The following is a 12,814-nucleotide window of genomic DNA, read 5'->3' as shown; positions in this document are numbered from 1 at the left end:
AAAAAAATTTGGAAAGAGGACGCGTTGCATATTGGTAAGCTTAGTTTATGATTTGTTTAACTGAATTTGTGGATAAGATCAGGTGCTACACCGTTATACTTTACAATAACGTGAAGAAGATGCATTATGTCTATATACAATTTAAAGTCTAAAGTTTGATCGATTTCAAAACTCAGTGTTATACTGAATTTTTCAATAGAAGACTTTGACGTTGCTTTGCACAGTATATAAAATAGGCTTATTTCTTTTCTATTCTTAAACACTATTCGGCATGATATCACTGTCACAAACTCTAGTGTTCATTAAAATGTTCTCGTCCTCGTAGGCGTGTAATATTTACCGTAAAAGACTTATCTATTATCGTCAACATGATCACCATAATTATATACTTTGTTCAAAACTGTATAATTTTGGTTTCAAAATAAACAATAATTCTTATGGTTACCGATACACTAATGCCTTTTTTAAAAATGAAATCTTTAGTTATCCAAAAGAGTAAATACAACGAGGTTTTAGCTTTTTTTTTTTTTTTTTTTTTTTTTATTTTTTTTTATAAAAGTTCTTAAACAATTACCGGCCCTTACTGATCCGAAACACAATTAATAGATTAATATCTAGATTTATTGATGGTTGCAAAATGCTCTCTGATGTTCGTTTTTATTGTTCCTTAAATTCTCTCTGCTATAAATAGACATATATACTGCCAACCAGATACTATTTGCGATTGACTTATTTTCGCAATTTTTGCGAGTAGAAAAAATAATGCAAAAGAGAGGCGACAGATACCAAAGGAGACATTCAAACTCATAAGTCGAAAACAAACTGAAAATTCCATGACTAAAAAAGAAAAAAAGATGAACAACAGTACACAAAACACAACATAAAAATCTAAATACGGAGCAATACGAACCCCACCACAAACTGGGGATGATCTCAGGTGCTTAGGAAAGGTAAGCAGATCCTGATCCGCATGTGGCACCCGTCGTATTGCTCATGTAAGTATTAACCCGGTGATAATTCTTATTCGATAGGTCACATTCGGGGAAAAGGGGACATGATTGTAGTTACGACAATTGGAACATATCCGTCGTCATCTGTAAAACAGATATTCCATAACGGTCAACCAACTCGTGATGAAGTCCGTAAAATTTACAAAAGGATAATTTCAACTTCACATCTTGAAACACTTGGTTTAAAGCTTCCTTGTAAACAGCAACCCTCTATCAGAAAATCATGATAGGAAATACAAGCCCTGAAATATTGTATCAACATAGAAATGGAAAGTTCAGAATTTGGAAGCTGAAGTCATCTCTTTGTCGTAAAGTTTGGGTTTCAACCGACCCTCATTGTCAATTTCTACATGTAAGTCAAGATATGAGGCAGACTTAACTGTATCTATAGTATCCTTTATCTCAAGTTCGATGGGATAGATGCGTTCAACATGGTCACCAAATTTTGAATAATTTAGTGAGAGACCATCATCTATACAGCGGAAAGTTAAGTTAAAGGACACTGCTAACTTCTTTTCTTCCTTTCTAAAAGAAGTTCCTGTATGAAGTCAGCCTCAAATGAATAAAGGAACAAGTTGGCAAGAAAAGGATTACAGTTGGTAATCATGGGAATGCCGATTGTTTGTTAAAAACACGTCCTCCAAACGTAACAAATATGTTGTCAATCAAGAAATCAAGCATCTTGATAATGTCAGTTTCAGAGACTTTTTTGTTTTAATCAGAGTGATTTCTACAGTACGATTTATCCATACATAAGACAAGATACTTGTATCTACGTTGGTCATTCTTTGTTGTGTAACAAAGCAGGACCAACTCCTTCGATTTGTTTTTTTTATTTTGGAATGCGGAATACTCGTAGAAAAGTCAAATGTTTTGAAACTTTTGCAAGATGAAAGAGTCTTAAAAAGATCTTTAGAATTTTTTAGTATCCACATCTAAATTCACGCCACCTTAGGGAGTTTCACAACTACTTTGAAACCCGGCTTTGATTGCTGATAAAATTGATGTTTATAATTTTGAAGGAGGCACATGGAAAACTCAGCAATATAACGTTATTTGTAAGGACACTTATGTAGTTTAGGTTTCCAATACATTGAAGGAAGATCCAGTTCTTCATATTTGGTTGAAATTTCAATGGAACATAGAACAGATCTATGATTTACCAGGATTTCCTCGTTTGTAAGTGTCGTGGGGGTATATGTTGAGTTTCCACGTGAATTGTCAATACCTAATTCATTCATCAAGCAGTTTATGTAATGTTATTTACACACAAAAACGATGTTGTTTGGATTCTCTATCAGCGAGGACAACAACATATTTGTCATGTTTGTAACATTCGGGTCTTTAAAAGCTGATGTTAAATTGTATTCATAGACCCATTCATTTTTTTTATTCTGATTTGTATTAACAACCTCATAGCTTTAATCCATTCGGAAAGAGTATTTACATCTTCTTTCACGCGTTTAACGCATTGTCTGGCATAATCCATCAGTATTTTAAAGTTGTGTTTCCAAATTGATCATGTTGGTGGATTTAGGCTCACGATATTTCGGGCCTTGGGATAACACATTTCGCAAATAAGTTTAAATCCTCGCAAATATGTCAAACTTGGATCTTCTCTGATATAAATATAGGTTGATATGGCATTTGCCTGGCCTACGCTTTGTATAGTATTAAACTGGTGGTCTATATATATACAAAAATAGCCAGTATAAATGTCTGTAGACAACGCTTTGCAGTAGGGGAAAACCAATCGCTATTCCGGGGCGGGGGATGATTTTGGAAACGAATATTCTGAACTGGTAATAACTGAAAACAAATATCACCCAAGACAGGATGACAATGAACAAAATGTAAACAATGGTAACATATGTAAGCCGAAATAACTATGGATATATCGTCTTGTAAAAGTGTTCCTCCTTCCTCTTAATACCAAATGGTCTTTATATTGTACGATTTCAATCCATAACAAAGGCAAATTTTGAGTTACAAGATCCGTCGTCTAATTGTTTTCATTTTGTTTAACATTTTTATACCTTTTATATTCCAGGTAATTAAGAATGATTACAACACAGTTGATAGTAGTTTGTATTTCATTGACATCTTGTTTTGCGTTTCCTGGTGCGAAGAAGATATCCGATATGAGTTTAGCTGAAACAGTCAAACACACCATAAAGGTACCACCTTTAATTTATTTGTCATGTCAGTGTTTTAATAAGTCAGCAAGTCAACGACAAAATTATTCAAAGCACATATGACTGAGGGCAACTTAATGTCTTCAGCAATCTATACAACATGTCCAGCTCTAAATCATCCCGATTCTATAAAAATGTTTAAAAAATCAAACAGAAACAGTCAAAGATATTCATCAAATATTTAATTTTCAAAAAAGCCAAAAACTTTAAGATATATCACACTTACGAGGCTAGGTTACCATCTATAATATATTTACCACTCACTGTCCTTCAAATATGAATCATGGATTGAATTTAATTGGCATTATAACAGAAGTTGAACAGGAAATTTTGGTCTCTAACGCTTAGAGGTAAGAAAATGAAACTAGAGTCTCTTAAAGAGCCTGTGTGGCTCACCTATGTCTATGTGCATATTTAACAAAGGACACTCTCCAACATTGTAACCGAGAATAGAATTTATGACAAACATCTCTTTTTTATTAACCTTGTATTGCTGATCGTTTTGTCTGTTTAATTTCTCCCTATCTTCTTTAGTTTTTGCTTAAAACACAAGATATGGTATAAAAAATATTTATTTAAGAGGAAATCACTCTTATAAAGAGTGACTACTAACTATATCGTCAAAATTTGACTCATTTGTAGATCTTGCCTTGCTGGTCAAAGGACACAGTTATCGTCCTTAGGTTTTCGTTGTCTACGAATATAGTCCCTAGTGTGAACAGTGTATAACTTGCATTTTTTTTTATACACTTTTCCAATTTATTTCTTAATTTAAACCATTTGTGAACTCTGAATCTAGAGAAAAGTAGATTATCACAGAAACAATGTGCAGAATATTTGTATTTATGTCCCTGGTTAAACGGCCTGTTTGATGTATGTGAAATGTGAAGAGCTTTGTACATAAAATCTGTAGTCCATCACAAATATTTCACTAAATCTGTAAAAAAAACACTTTACAATGATCAGTACACCCTATTCATTTCATATGCCACCATAATTTTCTTCTTTAGGATAGTAAGTGGTTCAAATCATAATTTTCTTCTTTAGGATAGTAAGTGGTTCAAATCATAATTTTCTTCTTTAGGATAGTAAGTGGTTCAAATATATGCCAATTGAGACTAAAACTACATGCAAGTTTTCCATCGAAAAGTGAAAAACTGGTCATCAGACCATACTATCTGCAAAAAAAAAGTTGAATTCAAGAGTCCTTTTACAATTAGACTTCTTGTATCATAACATCTTAGGATAGAAATGAGCAAAAAGTAACAAATTTCCATTTCTTATAGCCTCTGTGTGCATTTTTATATGTAAATATGGGCTACGGCCTAAATTGACTCTAAATATTTCTCAGTCTTACATGGCCTAAGACCATTTTATACTCATGTGGTATGCTTTTTGTAACTTTTCTTTACATTTAAAGTACATTTAATATATATGGAAGAATAGTGTATGGTTAAAAAACTTCAAAAACTTCAAAATGGTTGAAAAAAATGCATGTTTATTGAAATAATTCGAAAATCTCTATTTTCAGGCACAGGCTCATATAAATTTGACTTTTGAATAACTGTGATAAATCTGATAAGTCAAATGAGTGTTCCGTTGCTTTTAATACTTATTATATTATATTCAAGAGTATTTAAAAAGCAAATTTTTGCAATATTTAAATTTTTTAGGCAAAATCTTGACAGTTGAAAATATTTGATTTAAACGTCAAAAATAAACATCCAAATTTCAATATTAAAATGGCCATAGTTTCTGTAATATATATCCTATGGCCATGAAACTTGGCCAACTATCTTATAATTTCCTAAGCTTAGGTCATGCAAAGTTTTATTAAAATTGGTCAAGTCGTTCTATCCTAATAGGTCCAAGGACACAGTTATCGTCCTTAGGTTTTCGTTGTCTACGAATATAGTCCCTAGTGTGAACAGTGTATAACTTGCATTTTTTTTTGATACACTTTTCCTTAAAAAAGTTAAAAAAGGTCAAAAATTAGAATGTCTGAAGCTGTCAAACTGAATTTTAGCCCCCTTAACACAGAATTGTCAATATTTTGAGTTAGAGCAGGTAGAAGTTTCTATAATTTTGATATTATTTGTATCAATAGTAGAACACTACACTGTAAAATTCCTTTTGAGATAGAGCAGGTGCGATTTTTCTAATTTGAATTTATTGTCTTAAAGAAATGCACTACGAAATAACTGTGTTCTCGGGCTTGCTAATCATTTTTGTTATTTAAAGTTTCTATTCATCTCTTATAACTTTATCATATAAGGCAAAACGCAAAAAATAAAATGGTAGAAATCGTCATTAAAGGGCAATAACTCCAATAAGGAATCGTCGGACGATTTCCTCTATCTTGTCTTAATTGTAGATCTTGTCTTGCTGATCATTTTTGCTTATTTAAGTTTCTATCTATCAACTATAATTTTTAAGATATAAGGTAAACACGCAAATGATTGGTAAACATAATCATCAAAGGGCAATTACTCTAATAAGGAGTCGACTGACGATTTCTGTAATTAGTCTTATTTTTAGATCTTGTCTTGCTGGTAATTTTTGAAATATAAAGATTCTCTGTATCTATTTTAAATATCAAGATAATAGGCAAAAATGAAAAAAAGATAAAATTTGTCATTTAAGGGCAATAACTCCTATAAGGGATCACCTGAAAGTTTTGACGTAAATGAACAATTTGTACAGCTCAACATTGTGAACATTTTTGTTCCATTCAGATTTTCTCTATTTATAACGGGTTTCAAATTAATAGACAAAACTTGCTTTCTACCCCTATGTTCTCTTTATAGCCATGTCGGCCATCTTGGTTGACAGGTGGGTTCATGGGACACATTTTTTAAACTAAATACCCCAACAATGACTGTGGCCAAGTTTGGTTAAATTTGGTCTAGTACTTTCAGAGAAGATTTTTTGTAGGAGGACGGACACCAAGTGATATAGAAAACTACAATGCAATTGCCTATTTTAAATGGGTTGATTTCAACATGTCATCGAATTAATTTCAACAAAAATCATGTAAATGTAGTTAGTATTAGATATTTTTGAAATGTCGTCTAAACAGACACTTACACCGACACCGAATAAATTGTACGAATAATTGAAAATTTTACTATCTATCTTTTCAAATTAAGAAATGACAACCGAGTTCAAAGTTGTTTTTTTATGCAATTTTTATAGAGATCTTAGGCAAGAGTACTTTTTTTCTTTTGCTCTTTTTCCTATGAAAATTGACTGAGGGGATTTTACACTTCGTTAGACTAAGTGTGGTTGCTAAGAGTTTACTTTTAATATTGACCTTCAATGAAAAGTCATTATGTATAGAAGGTCTTTTCAGAATAAATTGTGTATTAATTACTTGGACAGGTTATTGCGTTATTTTTCAAGTTTTCCATTCATACACGTGTCTTAGCTCCGCCCACTCCGCCACATCACCGCTTCCCTTGTGCCAACTGCACGTGTTCTTAACTCCACGTACCGACACCTTCTATTCCATAATACTTACAGGTGCTTATTCGCATCATGGCAGCAAGTCATTTTTTTCGCTTCGCTTTTGCCACCCTTCCAGTAGCATTACTGAGGGTTCACCGGGACATATTGTTTACTGCTTTTATTGCTTATACAGTTTGTGCTTATATTTTATAGTATATGATTGTTTATAGGGACATATTACATGATTGTTTAATAAAGAGTTATTTAAGGAAGGTTTTAGCTTGGAGGTACCAAGCCAATAAATTGTTCATATTCAGAACGAATAAATTAATTACGATCGTATAATATTTAAGTTTGAAATAGATTAAACATAAGAACAAATTTAGATCTGACGCAAGACAACAACTGACAAGGTCACAGACTTGGGACAGAAAAAATGAATACGAGGTTATGTATAGGGATACAGAATAGAAAACAATGGGCTAAAACTAAATAGATACACCTACTTTGTACTTTGCAGGACATTAACAAAAGAGGGGCATACAAACGAGAAATGTCTAAACTTGAAGCATCTATTCAGGGATTCTACTTGACTGATTTGGATGGAAACGGATCCATCTCACCTCACGAATGGGCACTTGTCTACAGTACAATGGACGATGAACGTTTACCAAAATATAGTTATAATTGGTGGATATATGCATTTGAGGTTCAGATCACAGAGCGTGGTTTTGACAGAAATAACAATGGTCTAATGGAACTTGGTGGTAAGTTTAATAGCAGTTCTATGGTGTTGCAAATTGTCAATTTGTTTAAACTCGGACGTTAGTACGAACTATTTCATGCTCGACACAAAGCAAATGTATCTATATTATCTAATACGTATATTGGAGTCTAGATTTCTATTCTGGTTTTATAATGTTGTTGGTTTGCTATCTCATTGGTATATACCCAATCTCCTTTGATTTGTCAAAACAAAGTATTAACATTAAAATGCCCTCGTCATTATCTTAGTCACAGATATAAATGTGTAATAGAGATTTTTTTTCGAAAAATATTTCAAACACGTAGACTCGACTCAAGACGGGAATTTATTGAAAGCTACGGAAAGCAGAAAAAACTCTATATAAATGGAAACAGACAGTCTAGGGCTTTTTGCCGCAGGAATCTTTCCAACGATAACACTACTTATACGTATAGATATGAAGATTTCTATAGCAATACGTCTTTTGGGTTTGTTGTGGTAATAGATCACTGTCTCATCGACATATTTTTCAAATCACTATTACATTGATAGTTAAAATTAAGTCGTTACCGCAGTATTCTAGAAATGTTTGTAGCATTGAAATCTAGATACATAATTATCAAAAGACAAAATCTTGCAACCGACAATTCAAACAATCATGATAACTTTTCTTGACATATATGTTCGATGAACTGGTTGTTTGTTAATGGCTAAAACATGTTAACATTTGGGATGAAAATAATATATATTCTGGATTAATAAATTATAAGTAATAAAAGATTTCTTGAACATTTCAATGTTTTGGTTTTGGGAGTATGAGGTTTCCTTGAACAGAATTTCTCAATGGGTATGAATTTCTGTCTGAAATATAATGAAACTTGCTACTAAGATATGATGGGGCATCATTTTTGTTGCACTTAAATATCATCTCAAACTTATGATAATTTATTTTCTGTTTATCTGTCATCCATTTTATTTAGCGTTTGAATAAGGGCTCAGAAGTACTGTTACACCACTGTTCAATGTTAGGGGTGGTTTGGGATCACGCTTACAGGTTTAACCCCGCCACATTCTGTGGATGTCGTTTGTTGCTGTTTTACATATTTGTTTTTCGTTAAAAAAAGTTTTTGTACATTTATTAGGCCGTTAGTTTTCTCGTTTGAATTGTTTTACATTTGTAATTTCGGGGCCTTTTATAACTGACAATACGGTATGGGCTTTGCTCATTGTTGAAGGCCGTACGATGACCTAAAGCTGTTAATTTCTGTGTCATAATTTGGTCTCTTATTGAGAGTTGTCTCATTGGCAATTATACCACATCTTCTTTTTTTATATCAGAAGGATTGAAAGGGTCTGTTTCTAGTACTATTCTACCAGCTCTCTTTTGTAATTGTAATATCCTATTAAACCCTCACTGCTACAACTATTCCAAACTATACAACAATAATAAATTAGTGGTAAGATGTAACCATCATAGAATAGTTTTATGTCGTCAAGTTTTAAATGTTTTTATATCAGTATTAATTTCTTTTATTTCAAAATACAGAAAATGATTTATTTGAGATACCTTAACTCTTTCCACACAAATATTGCCATTTAGGTATAAAATAAACAGAATATATGGAACTTTGGGGACACCATACTAGATATTAACTATTTTTAGAATGAGCATTACCAATTTGTACTTGTTGAGTTCTTTCGTTCAAATACGACTTGAAAAAAAGAAACAGCAGCATTATCACACCCATAGATTTTAAGTTTTTAACAGATAATATCATGATCTTCTTCATTAAAAGCTTTCTTAAAATCTAAGTTGGTGTTACCGTTATTCATGTCTTGTATCTATTTATCTAATAGATGATATTGATAAGGGCAGTTTGGCAAGACTGTTCTTGTCTAAACACAGATTGTGATGGGTGTACAAGGTTAAGTCTTTTTAGATATTCATACAAATGTTTTGAAACATGCTTTCCTAAAACGTTTGATATAACAGGAAGTACCGAAATTGGTCTATGATTTTATTGCCATGAATTTCCCCCAGATTAAAAAGTATGGGTTACTCTTGCATTCTTTAGAACAGAAGGCAATGTACTAGTATCTATCATTCTATCAAAAATTCAAGTTATGAAAGGAGCACATAATTTTAAAAAATGTGGGTCAAATGTTATCAGATCGGTTGAATTTATTAATGTCAGGTTTAACTAGACATCATTGAGATGGGAGCCATCTCTGTGGGCCCCGCTGTGAATAACGTGTGGTAAAAATTTGTATCTTTAGCATAGGACATGGGGTTGTCAACTGAAACCAAAGTTTTTGCCTTTGACCTCTTACCTAGGAAGTTGTACATTTACATACATTATGACACACCCTCTGGTGTTGGTTAATATACATGTCAAGTATAAACTTTGAAATCATAACGGTTCTCGAGGTATAGAGCGGACACAATCTTTACCATAGGACATAGGGTTGTCAACTGAAACCAAAGTTTTTGACCTTGATCTTTGACCTAGAAAGTTGTACATACATTATGACACACCCTCTGGTGTTAATAACATGTCAAGTATAGAATATGAAATAATAACGGTTCTCTAGATATAGAGCGGACACAATATGTTACGGACGGACGGACGAACGGACAGACTGATCACTATAGGGCGACCGCCATTCGCTGGGGCCCTAATAATCTCATGTATTGTGACCGGTGGAATTAAGAATTTGAATTGTTTTAAATCAGAAAATTTCGTTTGTACAATTTGAGTTATTCTTGTGTAATCATGATCATTGCTCACAGATCAGCACATGACGTAAACAACTTATTAAAAACATTACAAATTTCATTGACATTTTTAGTTCTAACACTATCTTCATTTGAAAGACCATGTGTTTTTTCTTGTTTGGAGTGAATACATTTCCACAAATCGATTGATGCTTTTGAATTTTTTAACATCTTTAAATAAAAATTTCTCTCATTTGTTTTTTGTCCTGTTTTTTTTTTCTTTCCTAGTTAAGCATTCTGGATAATGATAACTAATTGAGAATTTAGCAACATGTGATTCTAGTATCAAATCCTAATTGGTGACATAAACATGATAAATTAGTGTACTAAAATGAGGTGTAACTCTTGTTGCTTCTTTGATTCTCTGAGCTTTCTTATATATAGTCGTAACCTCAGCTCAAACGGAGAAACTTGGTCCGATTTCTTTACCCGGGGATTTTCTGGGGGAGGGGCATTTACGCAAGATGTCCGAACATTGATTTTGCAATCTTTTCAAAATGTCTTGATCAGTTGTCAAAATATTTAGGTCATTGTTGCTTTGAGTGGCAAGATTTTGGTGAACTACACTCATCCCTTTGACTATTTAAGCAAATAAAATATGTTTTACTGAAACAACACTTTTTTAAACAAGAATGTGTCCATCGTTCACGGATGCTCAACTCCCACTATCATTTTCTATGTTCATTGGACCGTGAAATTGGGGTCAAAAATTCAAATTTGGCATTAAAATTAGAAAGATCGTATCATAAGAAACATGTGTATCACGTTTCAAGTTGATTGGACTTCAATTTCATCAAAAACTACCTTGACAAAAAACTTTAACCTGGATCGGAACAGACGGACGAACAAACGAACGGACGGATGAACAGACGGACGAATGAACGGACGAATGGACGAACGAACGGACGCACAGACAGGAAAACATTATGCTTCTCTACTATCGTAGGTGGGGCATAAAATATCAAGGAAATTTCAGTATATGATTTGACAAGTTCATGATATTTTAACTCGTGTTGTTTCGATATTGACATGATTTATAGCAATACTATTCTGAAAGTCTACGTTGAAAAATGAGGACATTTTAAAAAAAATTTATGTACAAACTACCTTAGACAAAGTTGATTTTAGTCTTAGATATATGATTTTGCATTAGTTGTTATTGGTTTTGAAATAGATGTCAGTAACTGTGAGTACCCTCAGATCTGTACTTAGTGTCTTTTTTGTTGTAGGGATGTATAAATACCCTGCCACGTCCAGTCTGTGTGTTTTACTTGTTTTTCTGCTTTGTATCGATCTGATGAGTTGAGCCTTTTCAACTGATTTTTATAGTTTGTTCATATGCTGTACTTTTACACCATTGTCCAAGGTCAGGGGAGGGTTGGGCGCCCGCTAACATGTTTAACCCCGTCAAATTATGTATGTGCTTGTCCCAGGTCAGGAGCCTGTAATTCAGTGATTGTCGTTAATTGCATGCTGTACATCATATTTGTATTTCGTTCACTACTTTTTACATATATCAGGCTGTTTGTTTTCTCGTTTGAATTGTTTTGAATATTTTTATACTAAGATGAATTTCGACTAACATTCATTTGTCCCTTATGTTCATTATGCTCTTATATATATATCTTGGACGCACAACATTTATAAAGTGTTTTATATTTTTCGTTTGGACCGAATTTCTTGTGACCGTCAATGTTTGTACAAATCTTTCTAGCTATATTGATCTTGAATTACATATTTAATTTCGAGAATATTATTTTTCAACATACTGCTAGTTGTATAATCTAGTTTGGGCTTTTAAGCTATGAATATCACATTCAACGGCATTCAATGTAATTTATTTATGAAAAAATGTTCTGGACATTTGCATATTTCATTATGTTGCAATTTATCATGCGCTTTGTGTATCGAAGTGATTCTATGTTTAAAAATATGATAATAAGAACTGCAAATTGGTAGTATAAAACCATCTTAATTCATTTTATGACAAATACATTTTACTGTGTGTCTGTTTAAATTTATTTTACATATTTTACGGAGGTTACTTTACGTTTTTTTATTTCATTTTTCGTTTTTATTTTCAGAATATCTGATGATATAATGTGAACAGAAAAGTCTCATATGCAGTTAACCATAGATGTTGAAGCATCAGAAAGAAAATTAAAATTAAATCTATTAAAACAAGTTTGTCTTTTAAACATATGTTGATACATCTGGTTTTAATTTATGATTTTAAAAATAACAACAAAGGATGCGGGTTATACGTAAAGAAACCAGGAACCCACACACTCCAAAAGTGGAATTACCACTAAACAGCTTGCTATAAAATCTCATAAGACATGCAAAGCTCACTATACGCGCGTTTCGTCTACATTAGACTGAGTAGACGAATAAAAATAGTTGAACATGAAGTTGACGCCTTATGCAAACTTTAAATTTCCAAAAAAAATGTACTATGAACACTACGGTCATCTATGTTTACGGGTAGAAACCCCTTACTGTTTTACTCATATCAAAAATTAAAATCACAAAAATATTGAACTCCGAGGAAAATTCAAAACGGAAAGTCCGTAATCAAATGGCAAAATCAAAAGCTCAAAACATCAATAGAATGGATAACAACTGTCATATTCCTATGTAG

The 12,814-nt window shown here is 32.6% G+C and overlaps 1 long non-coding RNA gene across 1 annotated transcript; it reads left to right on the top strand.

The window, feature by feature from the left end:
- LOC127706886 (uncharacterized) lies at positions 1-12,375 on the top strand. The gene is made up of 4 exons (XR_007984609.1): positions 1-34; positions 3,061-3,187; positions 7,173-7,419; positions 12,258-12,375. It is a non-coding gene; the product is annotated as an uncharacterized LOC127706886 (long non-coding RNA).
- The last annotated feature ends 439 nt before the right edge of the window (positions 12,376-12,814 follow it).

This window comes from Mytilus californianus, unplaced genomic scaffold (assembly GCF_021869535.1).
Source record: "Mytilus californianus isolate M0D057914Y unplaced genomic scaffold, xbMytCali1.0.p SCAF_6, whole genome shotgun sequence".
Classification (NCBI taxonomy): domain Eukaryota; kingdom Metazoa; phylum Mollusca; class Bivalvia; order Mytilida; family Mytilidae; genus Mytilus; species Mytilus californianus.
This window is presented reverse-complemented; position numbering and strand designations above follow the sequence as displayed.